We start from the raw sequence: 19,842 nt of genomic DNA on the forward strand, positions 1-19,842 counted from the left end.
ATACTCCTCGATAATATTGTAGCGGTGCTTAGGCGAAGCCCTGCGATGGTAGAACATCAAGATCATCACCACACCGTCGTGCTGATGGAACTCTTCCCCGACACTTTGCTGGATCGGAGTCCGGGGATCGTCATCGAGCTGAACGTGTGTTAAAACTCGGAGGTGCCGTAGTTTCGGTGCTTGATCGGTCGGGCCGTGAAGACGTATGACTACATCAACCGCGTTGTCATAACGCTTCCGCTGTCGGTCTACGAGGGTACATAGACTACACTCTCCCCTCTCGTTGCTATGCATCACCATGATCTTGCGTGTGCGTAGGATTTTTTTTGAAATTACTACGTTCCCCAACAGATAGATCATTGTGTGTGCGTAGAATTTTTTTATTTTCCATGCAACGATTCCCAACAAATGTGCCATGGCTACCATGGACGACGTTTTGAAGAAAATCAACTATTTCCGTAATCATAACCAGATTATCAAGTGGTCCGAAGAGATGGACAGGGACATGGACATAGGGGAACTATTAAGAGAGCATGGTCGCCTCCAAAAGGTGTTGACCAAAATCATCAACAAAGAGGTTGTAAATGAGGATGGGAGGTTTCATTTCCAGCTAGAGCGAGATGAAGAATGACTTCACCGAGTCGAAGACATGTTGCAGTAATCAATTGTGAGCGATACAGTGCTTCAAAACATCTTGATTCATTGTTCATTTTATGAGTTGATAATTTTACATGTTTATTTGTTTGCCCTACACTTTTTATGTTGTGTGTTTGCTTCATTAATAATCTTAATTATTGTAACACCGTTGTAATATGATTGTTTGAATTTCATGGGATGATTGAGTGCAAAATACCGCTTCAGCACCAAAATAACGCTGCCGCAGCAGCAATTTCTCTATGCTAACATCGGTACCGGTAGCGGGTAGCAAAGGTGCATGCCACTGCTAGTACGCGCAACAGTTGCGGGTAGCGATTTTACATGTGGCAGGAGGTCAATGGCGGGTGGCCTTGAGAGCCTGGCCCATCACTACTAGGCCTTTTGCACCCGCCACTACTGGGCATTCCTGCAGTAGTGGGAAGAGGAGGAGGAGGAGCTGGCTTCGATGAAGGTGGAGGCAGAGTTGCCGGGCTTCAACATGAAGTAGACGGAGGCGGAGTTCACCGTCACCCAGTCTGACAAGATGGCGGAGCAACAGGCCATCCTGGAGTCTATCCAGGATGAGGCCTATGTGTGCCGTCGGAGCCGGGCACATAGATCGTCGACATCTCCGACAATGAGTAGCTAAGTGATCGACGTAGTACGTAAGTTTATTTTGTTTGCATGTGTTTGTATGGATTTAAGAATCTAGTATGAAATGTCTGGATGCAACAAGTGAAATTTGAGGCATGCCCTAAAAGATAAAAGAAGGGCACGACAAGGGCCCTTGGCTATCAAAGTTTTCGCGTGCATGTGTTCATTGTGATTTGATGTGATCGATCCTGTGGGCGAGTTCTAACAGTTGGTATCAGAGCAAGGTCCAGAAGTCGAGCGCTTGCCCCGGGGTTGCGACCCGACTAGCGCCTCGGGGCGGGCGATGAACTCGCTGGGTGGTGCAGCGATGAGGAGGTTCTGGCGATCGTCGTTCGGCAGAGCGACATGGAGGAAGACGGCGGGATGTCGTCAGCAAGGTGGTAGAAGATGATCGTTGATGGGAGTGGTGGTGCCGAGGTGCGGTGCCAGAAAGTCATCAAGATCGTCGTCTACGAGGTGTTGGATGAGTCAAGGAGTCGTGCGAGTTTGCATGGTTAGTTGTCGTTTCGTCTGTCAGTCGTCGTCGTGTCCAAGTGCTCGTCTTGGTGATGATTCGTTGCAGTGGAAGCGGTGTGCACGGTGTTCCGTGAGTCATTTCCATGTCCTCGTGGAGCGTCCTGGTTGCGGTCAGTGTGGATTCGGTGTGATGCCAAAGGCGGACGATGGTAGGCGAAGCCATCGTAAAGCGAGGAGGTGTGCGATCAGTGGAGAGTGGATCTACTGCAAGCAAGTACAAGGAGTATGGTGTGAACCGAGTGCAAGGCAGCGGCCAAGCAATGGCGATGGCACAACATGGCAGCAAAGGAGAGGCGCTGCATGTTTTCAAGCGGTTCATACTTATTGTACGGATATGGTGATTGAGTTGATGTGTTGACTAGTCGCGAATCAGCAACGATTCAAGACTAGACGGAGCACGAGGAAGATGGCAAGTCAAGATTAGAGGGTGAATGTTAGAAATAATCTTGATTGAGTAGTAGTGTCATAACTTGAGTTAGTTTTCTAGCTATTGTATACGTGAGTTAGCTTGCCAGTTTGTCCTAATACTAGTAGCAGTAGGATTGGTCATGTACGTATAGGTTTAGGAATTGTATCCGGCTAGTTAGGATAGGTTGAGTCCTAGGAGGACAAGTCCGTTCAGAAGTCCAAGCCGGTGGCTTGGAGTCAGGTCATATGCGTGTGTATATATATGCACGTATAGGGTTGCAAGATTGTAACAAAAGTGTGTGGAGAAAACAGAAAAGGACTGTGATATTTGGCACACATGTGTGATATAAGCAAAACTGTCATACCTCTATTTCTTTCATCTTAAAGTACTATACGATCCCTCGTTCTTTGACCTCGCCTCTTCCCAAATGATCCCGCAGGCTCGCCTGAGAAACCTTCTTCTCCCGCACATCTCGGGCGCTCACCCCCGAGAAAACTGCCACTTCTTCACGTCTACCACATGATTTTTCCTCAGGACAAAGTTACCATGTTATTTGTATGCAAGTTATCAGGCCTGTGTTGCATAACTTACCGTGCTATTTACATAGAACGTATTAGGTACTATGCTTCAACAACTACACCCTTTCAAAGTTACCACTGTGTTTTGTACAGAAGTTATAAGGTCTTCGATGTGTAAAATACCGTGGTATTTACACATAAGTTATCAGGGTATATGTACATCAACCTCCCCCGGTCAAAGTTACCATGGGGGATTGTACATGAGTTACCAGGTCTACGGTTCGTATATTATCATGGTACTTGCACCTAAAAACCTAGGTGTGTTTCGATAGCTTTTTCCATAGGTCAAAAATTACCATGATGTTTTTGCGTAACTTATCACGCCTATAGCACGTGTGCCCCTCATGGCACTAAACATTATATGACTTTCCCGTGGCACGCCATGTGTTGTGTTCATTCAAGAGGCCCACGCGCGAGGCGAGTGTATGTTTTTAACAACTTATATATTTTTCTTCCGTAAAAAAGTTACCATCATGTTTATATTGCAAGTTATCGGTTATGCGGTGCTTATATTATCATGTTATTTACACAAAAATTATTGGGGATGTTTTGAACAACTTTTCCCGGGGCAAAAAGTTATCATGTTATTTACACAGAAGATACCAGAGTATCTTTTCAAAAAAACATCCCTACGGTCAAAGTTACCATGGTGCTTCTACCTCAGTTATCATATGTGCGCTGCGTATATTACCATCTATTTACACATAAATTATCAGGTATCTTTTCACATTTGTTTTCCCCTATGGTTAAAGTTACCACGATGTTTGTATCTAAATTATCAGGTCCATGACATGAATGTTATCGTGCTATTTACAGAAATTATCAGGGGGCGGGTTCAACAAATTTATTCCCAATGATCAAAGTTACCACGATGCTTGAAACAAAAAGTTTTTCAGTGCTAACATATTAAAGGCAAAAACATGTCAAAAACAGTATTTCTCTTAGAATGTTCAACAATGAGTGTGATAGGTGAGGTGGTTAGTTCCCTTTGTTAATTACATGTAAACCAGAGATCAAATCCTAGTCTAAGCATTATTTTTGCTAAAAATTGAGAAGGCTTGTGGGGCCATAAATGACGATTACGAAAATTAGGAATGCACGAGCGGGTGTGCCCGATAAAATCAGGGAGAACGTGCGGGAAAGGAAAGAAATCAGAGGAGGACGTGTGGGAAAGGAAAGAAATCGGAGGAGAACGTGAGGGAAAGGAAAGAAATCGGGAGGTCGTGCGAAAAAGGAAGGAAACCGGGAAAGAATTGATGGCGTTGGATACGTGTGGCAGTTTCGCAATCTGCCACACGGTTGCCATATACATATTTCAAACAGAAAATAAAAGATAAAAGAAGGGCACGACAAGGGCCCTTTGCTATCAAAGTTTTCACGTGCGCGTGTTTATCGTGATTTGATGTGATCGATCCTGTGGGCGAGTTCTAACATGCCCTTGGAGTCAGGTCATATGCGTGTGTGTGTATATATGCACGTATAGGGTTGCAAGATTGTAACAAAAGTGTGTGGAGAAAACAGAAAATAAAAGATAAAAGAAGTGCACGGTAAGGGCTTTTTGCTATCAAAGTTTTCACGTGCGCGTGTTCATCGTGATTTGATGTAATCGATCCTGTGGGCGAGTTCTAACATGCCCGATCACTGCCGCGAAAACACCAGACGCGTCCGTGGGTGTTTGAGGGATCATATTTGATATATTTAACTGTAGATGCTCTTGTAGCAGGAAAAAAGTTCACGAACCACTCAAACAGAAGCTAGGGTCTGCGATCTTTCAACGGCACACCTGTGCCTGCCTACAGTAGCGATCGACGGCAGCTGCATGCCCTCTCGTAACACGTACCTGCGCCGACGACGCACTGTCGTGCCGCCCAGTGCACCCACGTGCAAGTGCCACGCCAACCAAAACTCGCCTATAAAAGGCAGCCTACACACGATGCTAAGCCCAGGCTCACTCAAACACAGCCACACAACACCCTCCTCACTACACCAGAACCTCCCAGTAGCAATGGCAAAGTGCCTCGCGGTCGCGCTCCTCCTGCTGGTGGCGCTCGCGTACTGCGACGGGAGGGAGCTGAACCAGAAGGGCCAGGCACTTGCAACGGCACGCGGTGCCGGTGGTGGCATCGGCGAGGAGAAGATTTTGGGGTTGCCAGAGTTGCCGCTTGTGGGAACCGTTACAGGGACCAGTACCGTTACCGGCCCTGCGGTGGTGCTTCCTGCTATCCCGGCTCACCCATGATCATCTCCGGTTCATGTGCTGGCTTACAAGATGAAGCTGAACTTGCGGCTTCAGACTTCTAGCCAGCACCCCGTCCGGAAGATAAACACCGGCCTGACCGGCGTTTCGCTCGTTTTCTTGTTCCTTGACGAGCGTCTGTATCAACTATCCTATCGTCTGTACTTCTTTTCAGTCCATGTTGTAGTGTTTTCCGTTCCTTGATGTGCTACATGCGTCATCAACGTGATAATAAATAGTTGTATTATTTTGTCACTGTGATCACCTCCTTGGATACATGTCAGCAGGTTGCATCATGGACGTGTATTTTATCACAAGGTCCCAACTCCGGAGTTGTTCTGGTAAAAGAAAAGGTTCATGCTTCGTTTGGATGTAGACATTCAAGGGCTTGGCATTGTATTGGCTCCAATGCCAAATACTCAAGACATTGATATTGCGCTTCAATGCCAATATTAGTGTTTGGATGTTTAGGTATTTCGTACTTGGAATCTAAGAGGAGCAACAATGCCAAATCCTGTTTGGATGGTAAGTATTGTATTGCAGTTTGCACATCTGTGCCTAGAAGGAGGGTTGATGAAGTCGTGCAGCTCGCACACGAAGGTGAGCATAGAGATAAGCAGGAGCGCCAGCGCAACCTTCGCCACGAACACAGGCTTCCATGTGTGGCCCGCGCCGGCGCCGACTGCCGACATCTCCGCCGTGTTCGCGCTAGATCGGCCCCCGCTCCACCTATGCCCCCGCGCTCCTCGCCGCCAGCGTGGGAGCCGGCCGTTGCCTCCATGTGATGAGCAGCAGGCCTTCGGCCCCTAGTCCTCCAGTGTCGAGCACTGCTGCGCCGGCGGCAGGAGCGGGGCCGCGGCGCCCATCCCCGATTGCCCTCGACCTCAATTTGGCGGAGAAGCCGTCGGCCTGGGATTCGCTTCGCGCCGCCGTCGACAGGAGAGAATGAGGAGGAGTGCGGGAGACACACTGCCATGTGCCGCCGTCGAGGATCTGCTTCTGTTTACTCCTGCTAGCGAAGGGTTACGCGAGGCGAGCGAATACATAGGAAAACGGAGGGGTTCAGCTCTGAATTGAGGATTGGGTCGCGCGAGTGTTATCGCTGGCCGAGAGATATTCGGCTCGAATGCCACGCCCGAATGCCGTGACCATCCAAACAGCGATATTCGGGCTGCCGAATACCAAATCCTAATTCTAGGGCTCAATATATACATCCAAACGGACTGTCAGAGTTTTAGGATTCGTATCTACTGGTATGTAAAATATTTGAGGCGAGCTGGTATTTGTATACTTGTATCAAAGCGTTGTCAAGGCAATCAAACCTATAATAATATCCCAACAGCATCAAACGGGCAGTACAGATGTAGGGTGCATGTGCACAGATCCAAAACAACTAAAATAAGGAGAACTCCTTGATACAGGTTCTATGAAATCTACAACGTGTTTTCACAACCTTTCATGTTCTTCAATGGTGTATTTTGAGTCACTGAACCGAGCGGTGTAGCAGCCCAGGTCCGCTTGATCAGGCATCCATTGGTCAGAATACAATTGTAGGCGGAGCCGGCGGCAAGTACGAAGTTTGATATATATTATGGGTTAGGCCAATATCCCATGGCAAGGGCCAACTGTAGACGATTGGTAAAATGAATAGTAGTCGAACTTTTAAAGGTAGGGGTATGTATACGGATTTCGCAAAAGAAAGGGGTATATATATGGAAAAATCAAGAGACACTTGGGGAGTATCGAAGTATTCGTCATGTGAGTATTTGTATACAAAAATCATAAAGAGATACTTGACAAGAATCAACATATTCCGTTCTGTGGGCAAGGGATTTTGATTTTCGATAATGGGCGGATTCTATTGGCTCAAAATGAAGCATCAAGAGAATACAAACACAAAGAGCGCATTCCCGTCCTCTGCATAGTTAGGATGCATACAACCAACATTAATGCACACACACGCAAAACACGTCGGGAGTAGCAAAGTCATATAAGACTAAAGCTATACGTAGGCGAGGAAAAAAAACAAAGCGATTAGGTTCGCGATCGGCAAACCACCAGGATGACAATATCTGCACCACCATCTCATGACACCACACAAGCGGCGAGTTTCTTCAACAACAACGCCTTCAAGAAGGATCAATGCTCGAGCGCCACCATCACTGGATCCGATCATCCAATGTAAGAATCTAGGTTTTCACCATGAAGAGTTAGTCTGAGCATATTCGAGTAGTGCCTTCAACAAAGTAACAACATAAAAGTGTCGCCATTGCCATGTATAACCAACACAGGTTAGACCTGGCACTACTAGGGAGAAGCCTAGTAGTGGCACGGGGTAAAAGTCTAGAAGTAGCGCGAGGGCCCACGCTGCTACTACCACGGTACAGCTAACATGTTAGTAGTAGCACATGCGCCAACCTGCGCTACAACTACTTAGGTTAGTAGTAGCGTGGGTCTGGCGCCCGCGCTACTGCTACCTCTGTGTATTTTTTCCTATGTATTTACATGTATTTATAGAACAATTATACATGTTTTATACAGTCCAACATATACATGCATCATTGAAGTTATATGATTCAACAATTTCTCATCATCATCTTAGTGACACAACATTGTCTCATCATCATCATAATCATTATACGTTAACCACTAGCTAATTGTTATGAAGGTTGACTAAAATTGCACCAACTAATTGTTGTCATCTTAGCTAGATAGCTACCCAGCACATAGTAGTGGAAACATGATCGAGGGTACAAACATCCAGTAGTTAGTTAGTATCGAGCATGACAAGTATTAGGACCTACTCCTCTCTTTTAGGGAAAATTAAAAAGAATAGGAAATTGGTCTTCTCATGGCAAGTAATTGTCATCTCACCTTGCACATCCATCATCGCAGGCACAACAACTCTTGGGAGCTTCTGTTGAAGAACATAATAGTAACATAGTAAGCAGTGTAGTTTATTTAGCAAGAATGTATAAAAAAGAAGGACTAGTGACACAATAGTAAAAAAAATCTTACCATGCATTTTCTACAAATGTTAGTATCGCTCAACTTGTGGACTAGTGGCACATATCGTGTAGTATTTCGGCTAGCTCCATAAGTGCCCTTAAACGACTGCACAACAATAGCAAAGGAGACGGGATAATTATTCTCCTCCCAAGTAAGATCTGAGCCACTAGTGTAATAGGTCTCCTCTACTATATTCCATGTTTTTCTTGGAGATATAAAATAAGCTATAAATTTTAAATAAATGAGTTAAGTTAGGGGTTCATAAAAACTATTTTTAAATAAGCAACATAGATTATTTAAAAAAAGAAATTTACACGGAGGAAGAATTGGAATCATGCGCAGATCCACCTAAATGTCTTGATCATATTGAGGAAAGGTGACTGGATCATATTGAGGAACGATCCAATATCGAAGCTTATGCTCATACCAACCGCAAATCTGCAAGCCTTGAATAATCCTCTCCAATTTGCACAAGCAAAATATGTGTCAGTGTCACCTTCATGATTGTAGATCGTAGCCTCAAAAATGAAACCATGTTTCATCGTAAGGTAAGCTGTCCTCTCATCCACCTTATCCATGTCATCAAAATAAAGCTTCTCTAGGACATAATGCATTGCATGGTAGGGGCTGCACTATTCGAATTATATATATATAAAAGAAATTACACATTAAACCAAAAATCTTAAGTTATGTTTAATTAAGAAGGAAATATGTGCATAAGTACCGTATAATATTTGTAGCCCTCTTTAAGCGTGAGGGAGAAGCACCTATCTTTTTCCAAGTGAGGATCGCAACCCAGCGGTGTATTTTGAGTCACTAAACCTAGCAGTATAGCAGCCCGCGGTCCACTTGATCAAGCATCCATTGATCAAAATACAATTCAAGGTGGATCCGGGGGCAAGTACGAAGTTTGATATATATCATTAGGCCAATATCCCATGGTAAGGGCCAACCGTAGACGATTGGTAAAATGAATAGTAGTCAAACTTTTAAAGGTAGGAGTATGTTTATAGAAAATGAAGAGATACTTGGAGAGTATCGAAGTATTCATTATGTGAGTATGTGTATACAAAAATCAAGAGTTACTTCACATGAATCAAAATATTCGTTGCATTGGCAATGGATTTTGGTAGGTTGGGACTTCTTGAGATAATAACCCTACTCCTGCATGTATTGCAAAACAAAGGTTTGCTTTGCTAACACCCTCCCTCCCCCACCCCCCACGCAGAAGTTATAGATCTTAAACCACACTTTAGGCCTCCTTTAGTTCATAGGGATTTGGTGGGAATTCTAAAGGGTCGAAATTTGTATAGATTTTTTTGACACCCTTTGATTTGTAGGAATAAAATTATATTCATGTAGAGGATAGGAAGCAAATCTTTGTATTTAAAAAGAAAAAAAAATAGCCTAGACCCAGTAGAAAAAAATCATATCTTATGAACCAAATGACATCTCCTTCCCTAATATGATTGGAGATGCATGTCATGTCAATTTTCTCTGATTTTCCTATTCTCATGAAATTCCTATCCTATGAACCAAAGAGGGGCCTATAAAGAGTAATTATGTACTTTATGGTTTTCATATCCCCATGAAATTCCTATCCTATGAACGAAAGAAGACCTTATATACCCCGTTGCGTAAAGAGTAATTATGTACTTAGACCCACTCCATAAAGAGTAATTATGTACTTTAGACCCCCGTTGTGTAATTCTATCTGTGTTAACTACAACATCCACATCTCATTATATCGCTCAAAATTTGGAGCAGGCTCATGATCAAATCCAACGAGTGGATTTGTGGATGGGCTGCGTGGACACCTGATCGCTCCCCTAATGCCCATCTTCGAGTTGGTCTGCAGTTTTGATGTAAAATAATTTTGGTATTTGTTTTCCAGATTTTCCGTATCTGAAATTTTTTTCACCTAAAAAGTCCAAAAGAATAATTGCCTCTTGGCACTGGATTAGTATGTTACTCCAAAAATGATACTCCCTCCGTTCCATAATGTTGTGCATATAGATTTTTTGAAAAGTCAAATTTGCAAAAATCTGACTGAGTTTATAGAGAAAACTATTTATACTACAATAAGAAATATACAAAATATGAAACTAGATCGATAAATCTAATGATATGTGATTGACATTGTAGATGTAAATTTTCTCCACAAACTTGGTCAACGTTTGTGAGGGTTGACTTTACAAAAATGCACAACATTAAGGAACGGCGGGAGTATAATTTTTTGGAAAAAACATATATAAATGATGTAAATATAGGATGAATACTTCAAAAATTATAGATACATTTGAGACGTATTACCGTTCTTTGCCTTTTAGATATCTGTTTTGTGAATTCAAGCAACAACATTAGTGGCACAGTAGCCAGGATATCTTCATTGTCCATTTAGGTGAGTACACCAAATTTATGTTTTCTCTTATATCTACAACAATGTTTGCAGGTATTTTTCAAACCTTGTTTGTTGTTTCCGCTTTCACTTACATATATCTAGCCTTTTGGCCTACGAATGATGTCCCATCTAGTAAGTCTGTACTTCCTTTTTAACAGCCTTACATATATCACCCTTTTGGCCTACAAATCATGTCCCATTTAGTAAGTCATGTCATAGTCGCAAAGTATCATAAACTATCTAGCCTTTTGCCTATTTCTGTTTTATAACAGCCTTACATATATCGCCCTTTATTTTAATTCATTCCGCTTTCACTTAAGCATGTGGTTTATGTACTCTGTGTGCCTACCTGATAGCCCTACAAAACATGAGCACTCTAGTAATTTAAAACAATATTTTTATCATGTTTTTCTCGAATTGTTATACCATTTGGAGCTGTATTGTAATCATGGGAAAATTACCTATGGGTTTGTATGATTTTTTGGTGATGTTCATTAGGAAGTAGCAATGCTACCGTGTGCTATTATGAATAACCACATTTTGTAAGTCCACAGTTGAAAATTGGATTCCATCAAAATTTACAGATTAATAGACTTTTCGGGAATCCTTTGATACTTAAATGCACTGTGGTACTTATAAATACATCCTAGGCATTCTCCAAAACCTCCACTCTATAGTCGATGTGCTTAGGAAAAAAACAATGATGGAGTCACATTGAGACAACGATGGAGTAAATTGTGACGGCGAAGCTAAGACAACAATGGAGTCAGGTGATGTAGTTCCGGATGGCACTACCTCAACCGATGGGAGGCTATTGCAAAGAACAAGTGAACTAACAATGAATATACCTAAAATTCATGTTGTAGGTTGATCTCTGGTGTTCCGGCCTCCTAACACCTTATCAACTGGATCATGAGAAAAACACCTTAACGGTTACAACAATAGATTGTTCACTTGCATTGCATCTAGTTTTATTCAGTTACTTAAAGTTCCACACTACAAGTAGGAAAAATAAATTCTACTCCGTATAAGATACATCATTGTAGTCTTGTGGTAAAATTCACAAGTGGTTAAGATGTCGTCCATGTCGGCATAGTCACGCTACAAAAGTGCAGAATGACTGGACCGACAAGTGAGGAAAGCAGCAAGAGAATCAAACAAAATACATAAATGATGTTTGCAATGAAAGTTCTCTAACTTTGATTGTGGATATGTAAATAAATACGTATCTAAATATTACAAATGAAATATAATATCATACCATTCAATTGGTGTTATGATTTTTATTTAAAATGTTCCAACTTATTTTCATATAAGCTAATTGCCAAAGTTGTGTTATTGATTCACTTTATATATATAGGGTTTAGGGTTATTTGGCCTAAACCCTGGCCTCTGCATTAGAGCGATGCATGCGGCCATTTATTAATAAATAAATGTTCAACAATGTCTCGAAAGCAAAAAGGCTCTCACAGCGCTGAAAAATAATCATGAGAGGGATAGCCACAACCGGCGGAAGAAAGAGAAATAGGTAACTAACCACCTATCCTTTGACATGACCGCCATCCAAACCGGTTGAAGATAGCCTGAGCTACCATCTTCCAATGGGTAGACCCAGTAACCAATACTCCCTGGCATCCGTGGAGTGAGTAACGACCACATATGGATCAAAGCAGTGGCCCTGAAGATAACCTGCAAAAAGTGGATATGTGTTTTCCTGTTAAATATCAAATCGTTCCTGCAGTTCCATATGGCCCATAATAAAGCACATACTCCTACACGGATATGTTTCGTTGTCTCTGTCTCTACTCCATTTAGCCACGTCCCAAATAACGTATGAATGCTATTTGGAGGAGATATATCAAACACTATATGTATTGAGCGCCATAAAACTTTGGCCATCGGACAATCAAGAAAAAGGTGTTTGAAAGATTCGTCATGGTCACAGAAACTACATCTTCATGATCCTTCCCAATTGCGTTTTGCCAAGTTGTCCTTAGTCAGAATCACTTCCTTGTGGACAAACCACATGAAGACCTTGATTCTTAAGGGCACTTTGACTAGATATGCAAAGATCTTGGAATGGAGCCCGAATTAATAATATCCAAATACATGGATTTCACTGTGAAAACTCCATTTGTGGTTAGTTTCCATTGCATATTATCAGGCTCTTGACACAAGTTAACATTCATCAATCTTCTAACAAGATGGAGCAACACTTCCCAATGATTCCCCATCAACAACCTCCTGAATTGAATATTTAGAGGGTTGGACTGTAATACTGTGGCAACTATACTTCTTTACGATAATATTATAGAGAGATGGATATTGTGTGGCTAGAGGCGTCTCCCCTAACCATGTATCCTCCCAGAATCTCGTGGAAGCACCATCTCCAATGATAAACTTGGTTCTATGAAAAAATGCTGATTTCGTGCTCATCAAGCCTTTCCAAAAAGGTGAATCATTGGGTCTAACCGTTACCTGGGACAAGGTCCTAGACTGTAGGTACTTATTACACAGAATCTGGGCCCACGTACCCTTGGTCTCTACATATAGCTTGTACAACCATTTGGTGAGTAGGCATCTGTTCTTTACCTCCAAATTTTCAATTCCAAGACCGCTTTGGTATTTTGGCCTACAAATGATGTCCCATTTAGTAAGCATGTACTTCCTTTTTAACTCGTCACTCTGCCAGAAGAAGCGCGATCGATAGAAGTCCAGTCTTTTCGGTACCCCTACCGTACCTCAAAGAAGGACAAGAGGAACATTGGCATACTCGTAAGCACCGAATTAATGAGAATTAGCCAGCCTCCGTATGACATAAGTTTGCCCTTCTAGCAACTTATTTTCTTTTCAAATCAATCTTCAATGCACTTTCATTCTTTATTAGAAAGCTTGCAATGGTGAATCGATATGCCCAGATAACTGAAAGGCAGGGAACCCAATTCACACCCAAACAGTTGTTTGTAAGCTTCTTGTTCGTCTTTAGCTCTCCCAAAGAAGAACAATTCGCTTTTGTTAAAATTAATCTTCAGCCATGACAACTGTTCAAATAAGCATAACATTATATGAAATTCATTTTTGTATTCCATTTGAAAGTTCGTCTAAACATCATCTGGCTACATATTGTACCACATCATTTTTTGTTATTGTACATCTAGTACCAATGACGGACAAACTAAATGGTAGCCACACATGCCGATCTAACATCACATAAACTATATATCCTAGGCGCCGCCAACCCTAGGCGACACGGGGGGCGATCCGCCACCGCCGGCCCTAGGCCTTCTCCCTCGTCTCCTCCTTCCTGCTGTCGCTTGAGGCCACGCCGGCGAAGCCCAGGCCTGTGACGGTGGCGGTAGGGCCTTCCCACTCGCGTAGTGGTGGCGACATCTCCTGGCGACAGCGGGGAATGGTTCGGCGGTCAACCGGCGACATGGGTCGGCGGGTTCCTGGTGGTGTGCTTGGTGCGGCGACATCGGTGGTGCGACCTTCCCGCGGTAGAGGAGCCCCTGTGGCGGCGCATGAGATCTCGGGTCTCGCCTTGCCCGGATGGGCTTGGGAGGGTCGACGATCCTGGTGAATGTCTATAGGCGGGCATGGTGGGCCAGACGGCGCTAGCTTAGGCACCGTGGTAGTGTCGTGGCCGGTCTGGCAGCGGTGGCATGGACCCTTCGCCCGGCCCCCGGCAGTGATGGCAGCGATACGTGCACAAGATGCTTGATGGAGGCTATTCGAACAGATCCGGGTGAAAACCTGGCTTCGGCTTGCTGCCAAGGCTGGCGGTGGCGGTGCTCTTTTAGGACGCTCTCTTCTTGAAGGCACCGTTGAGGAGAAGTTCAAGGCCACTATCTGCTACCTCCGGGGGAAACCCCAGATCAGTAGATTGGATGACAGCGACACATTAGTGTCGTCTACCCTTTGGGGGCGTCATTCTTGGAGGTGTACACAGGCTCGAGGGACCAGAGGACAACTTCTTTAGTGGAGCGGTGCTTCATCATTCGCATTGATGGGGGCAGATCTCGGCGGCGTGGCGTTATGGAGATTCCGCGCCCGATGCGCCGAGATGGACTCGTGTAGGAGGAGGATGTCGTCCGGCATCATGGTGGCGTCGATGGCAGAGAGGCCTGGCAAGGTCGGTGCGTTGGGTTCTGCTCTGAAGATGGATTGCTGGAAGAGGGCGGCGACGACACATGAGAGTGCGTCAGACCAGTTTGTGCCCCAAACCAGGTATGTGGTTTGGTTGGGGCCTCTGGCTTTAGATGTTAGGCATTTGTGTGATGTATGTTTGGTATTAGAGCATCTCCAGCCGCGCCCCAAACAGGCCCCCCGGGGCGACTTTCTTCGCGCTGGCGCCGAAAAAACCCCCAGTCGGGCCGCCAAGACGCGAAATCCAGCAGCTCAGCCCGTTTTTGGGACCGGCGATCCCAGGCCGAACCCAACACACTAGGGGCGCTCGGGGCTCCGGCGGAAGGGAAAACCACGTCTGGGCCACACTGTCAGGCGAAATGTCAAGACAGGCATCCATATTAGCCCCCCCCGGCGTGTGCGCACCCTCCTGCCACCTTGTCGATCCCGGCACCGCCCACCCCCACCACCGCTAGATAGGCCATTCCCCGCTGAAAAACAGAGAGGGTCTCTCCGCGGCAACCTCTCCACCACCTTCCTGAGTGATTTTTCTAGCTCTTCGGCCATGCAGGGCGGGATACCGACGGCTATGCGCCCACCATGACCACCAGGTGTTCGGCGATTTGTCTGCTCGGCGATGGACTCGGATGATGAGGAGGCGCTCGCGGCGCTGCTGGAGGAGGAAGCCGATGCCGACGTCCAGGACGAAGAGCATCTCATGGTCCTCGCTGCCCTGGCCGGCCTGCTCGCGAGCAATGCAAAGCTACGGTGAGGTGGCTCGGCGCTGGGGTGGTTGAAAGAAAAGAACCGGCAACGATTGGAAGGCTATTGCTTGCTCTACTCCGACTACTTCGCCGACGCTCCACTACACGGCAACAAAGTATTTCGGCGCCGTTATCGGATGAGCCGAAAGCTTTTCCTCAGGATCGTGAATTCCATCCGGGAGTTCGACAGCTACTTCAAGTGCAAGAAGGATTGCACTGGTACACTTGGATTCACCTCAATCCGGAAGTGCACCACAACCATGAGGATGCTTGCATACAGAGCTCCCTGATTCACTCGACGACTATGGGCGCACGGCCGAGTCCACGTGTTGGGGAACGTAGTAATTCAAAAAAAATTCCTACGATCACGCAAGATCTATCTAGGAGAAGCATAGTAATGAGCGAGAAGAGTGTGTCCACGTACCCTCGTAGATCGAAAGTGTAAGCGTTTAGTAACACGGTTGATGTAGTCGAACGTCTTCGCGATCCAACCGATCCAAGCACCGAACGTACGGCACCTCCGCGTTCAGCACACGTTCAGCTCGATGACGTCCCTCAAGCTCTTGATCCAGTTGAGGACGAGGAAGAGTTCCGTCAGCATGACGGTGTGGCGACGGTGATGATGAAGTTACCGGCGCAGGGCTTCGCCTAAGCACTATGATGATATGACCGAGGTGTGTAACTGTGGAGGGGGGCACCGCACACGGCTAAGAGAAACTTTGTTGTGTGTTCTAGCGGTGCCCCCCCCCACATATATATAGGTGGGAGGGGGAGGGAGCAACAGGAGGCGCGCCCCAAGTAGGAGGATTCCTACTTGGGGCCTAATCCTATTCGGCCTCCCCCCTTTCCATGTTTCCCGGAGGGAGAAGGAAAGAGGAGGGGGAGAGAAGGAAAGGGGAGGCCGAATTGCCCCCCTTCCTTTCTCTCCTCTCCCTTTCCTTTCCCCCCACCTATTCGGCCATGTATGGGGCGCACCAGCCCACTAGGAGCTCGTCTGGCCCGCCATAGCCCAATAAGGCCCATATCTTGGTCGGGGGGGGGGGGGTGTCCGGAACCCCTTTCCGGTGACCCGATACGTACCCGGTACCCCCGAAACACTTCTGGTGTCCAAATACTATCAACCTATATACGAATCTTTACCTCTTGACCATTACGAGACTCCTCGTCATGTCTGTGATCTCATCCGGGACTCATAACAACATTCGGTCATCAAATCACATAACTCACACAGTATAAAATCATCATCGAACGTTAAGCATGCGGACCCTACGGGTTTGAGAACTATGTATACATGACCGAGACATATCTCCGGTCAATAACCAATAGCGGAACATGGATGCTCATATTGGCTCCTACATATTCTACGAAGATCTTTATCGGTCAAACTGCATAACAACATATGTCATTCCCTTTGTCATCGGTATGTTACTTGCCCGAGATTCGATCGTCAGTATCATCATACCTAGTTCAATCTCGTTACCAGCAAGTCTCTTTACTCGTTCCGTAATGCATCATCCCGTAACTAACTCATTAGTCACATTGCTTGCAAGGCTTATAGTGATGTGCATTACTGAGAGGTCCCAGAGATAACTCTCCGATACACAGAGTGACAAATCCTAATCTTGATCTATGCCAACCCAAAAAACTCCTTCGTAGACACCTATAGAGCATCTTTATAATCACCCAGTTACGTTGTGACATTTGATAGCACACAAGATGTTCCTCCAGTATTTGGGAGTTGCATAATCTCATAGTCAGAGGAACATGTATAAGTCATGAAGAGAGCAATAGCAATAAAACTAAACGATCATTATGCTAAGCTAATGGATGGGTCTTTGTCCATCACATCATTCTCTAATGATGTGATCCCATTCATCAAATGACAACACATGTGTATGGTCACGAAACATAACCATCTTTGATCAACGAGCTAGTCTAGTAGAGGCATACTAGGGACACTCTGTTTTATCTATGTATTCACACATGTACTAAGTTTCCGGTTAATACAATTCTAGCATGAATAATAAACATTTATCATGACATAAGGAAATATAAATAACAACTTTATTATTGCCTCTAGGGCATATTTCCTTCAGTCTCCCACTTGCACTAGAGTCAATAATCTAGTTCACATCGTCATGTGATTTAACACCAATAGTTCACATCTTTATGTGATTAGTTCACATCGCCATGTGACTAACACCAAAAGGGTTTACTAGAGTCAATAATCTAGTTCACATTGCTATGTGATTAACACCTAAAGAGTACTAAGGTGTGATCATGTTTTGCTTGTGAGAGAAGTTTAGTCAACGGGTCTGTCACATTCAGAGTCGTATGTATTTTGCAAATTTTCTATGTCTACAATACTCTTCATGGAGCTACTCTAGCTAATTTCTCCCACTTTCAATATGTATCCAGATTGTGACTCAGAGTCATCCATATCAGTGTAAAAGCTTGTATCGACGTAACTCTTTACGATGAACTCTTTATCACCTCCATAACTGAGAAATATTTTCTTAGTCCTCTTAGGTAACTAAGGATAACTTTGACTGATGTCCAATGATCCACTCCTGGATCACTTTCGTACCCCTTTTCCAAACTCATGGCAAGGTACACAACAGGTTTGTTACACAACATGGCATACTTTATAGAACCTATGACTGCGGCATAGGGAATGACTTTCATTCTCTCTCCATCTTCTGCCGTGGTCGGGTTTTGAGTCTTACTCAACTTCATACCTTATAACTCAGGCAAGAACTCCTTCTTTGACTGATCCATTTTGAACTCTTTCAAAAACTTATCAAGGTATGTACTCATCGAAAGTCTTATCAAGCGTCTTGATCTATCTATATAGATCTTGATGCTCAATATGTAAGCAGGTTCACTGAGGTCTTTCTTTGAAAAAATCCTTTCAAACACTCCTTTATGCTTTTCAGAAAATCCTACATCATTTCCAATCAACAATATGTCATTCACATATACTTACCAGAAAGTTTGTAGTGCTCCCACCCTTTTTCTTGTAAATACAGGCTTCACCGAAGTCTGTATAAATCTATATGCTTTGATCAACTCATCAAAGCGTATATTCCATCTCTGAGATGCTTGCACCAGTCCATAGATGGATCGCTGGAGCTTGGACATTTTTTTAGCACCTTTAGGATTGACAAAACCTTCTGGTTGCATCATATACAACTCTTTTTTAATAAATCCATTAAGGAATGCAGTTTTGTTATCCATTTGTGAGACTTCATAAAATGCGGAAATTGCTAACATGATTCAGACAGACTTAAGCATCGCTATGAGAGAAAATCTCATTGTACTCAACACCTTGAATTTGTCGAAAACCTTTCGCGACAAGTCGAGCTTTGTAGATAGTAAGACTACCATCAGCGTCCATCTTCCTCTTGAACATCCATTTATTCTTAATGGTTTGCCGATCATCAGGCAAGTCCACCAAAGTCCACACTTTGTTCTTATATATGGATGCTATCTCAGATTTCATGGCCTTGAGCCATTTTGCGGAATCCGGGCTCATCATCGCTTCCTCATAGTTCGTAGGTTTATCATGGTCTAGTAACATGACTACCAGAACAGGATTACCGTACCACTCTGGTGCGGACCGTACTTTGGTTGACCTACGAGGTTTGGTAGTAACTTGATCTGAAGTTTCATCACCATCATCACTAGCGTCCTCACTAATTGATGTAGGAATCAGCGGAACTGATTTTTGTGATGAACTACTTTCCAATTGGGGAGAAGGTACAATTACCTCATCAAGTTATACTTTCCTCCCACTCACTTCTTTCAAGAGAAACTCCTTCTCTAGAAAGGATCCATTCTTGGCAACAAAAATCTTGCCTTCGGATCTGTGATAGAAGTGTTGGAAATATGCCCTAGAGGCAATAATAAAATGATTATTATTATATTTCCTTGTTCATGGTAATTGTCTATTGTTCATGCTATAATTGTGTTATCCGGAAATCGTAATACATGTTTGAATACATAGACCACAACATGTCCCTAGTGAGCCTCTAGTTGACTAGCTCGTTGATCAACAGATGGTCATGGTTTCCTGACTATGGACATTGGATGTCATTGATAACGGGATCACATCATTAGGAGAATGATGTGATGGACAAGACCCAATCCTAAGCATAGCGCAAGATCGTGTAGTTCGTCTGCTAGAGCTTTTCTAATGTCAAGTATCATTTCCTTAGACCATGAGATTGTGCCACTCCCGGATACCGTAAGAGTGCTTTGGGTGTGCCAAACTTCACAACGTAACTGGGTGACTATAAAGGTGCACTACGGGTATCTCCGAAAGTGTCTGTTGGGTTGGCATGAATCGAGACTGGGATTTGTCACTCCGTGTGACGGAGAGGTATCTCTGGGCCCACTCGGTAATGCATCATCATAATGAGCTCAATGTGACCAAGTGGTTGATCACGGGATCATGCATTACAGTACGAGTAAAGAGACTTGCCGGTAACGAGATTGAACGAGGTATTGGGATA

The sequence above is a fragment of the Triticum dicoccoides genome, chromosome 2A, assembly GCF_002162155.2.
Source record: "Triticum dicoccoides isolate Atlit2015 ecotype Zavitan chromosome 2A, WEW_v2.0, whole genome shotgun sequence".
Lineage (NCBI taxonomy): Eukaryota > Viridiplantae > Streptophyta > Magnoliopsida > Poales > Poaceae > Triticum > Triticum dicoccoides.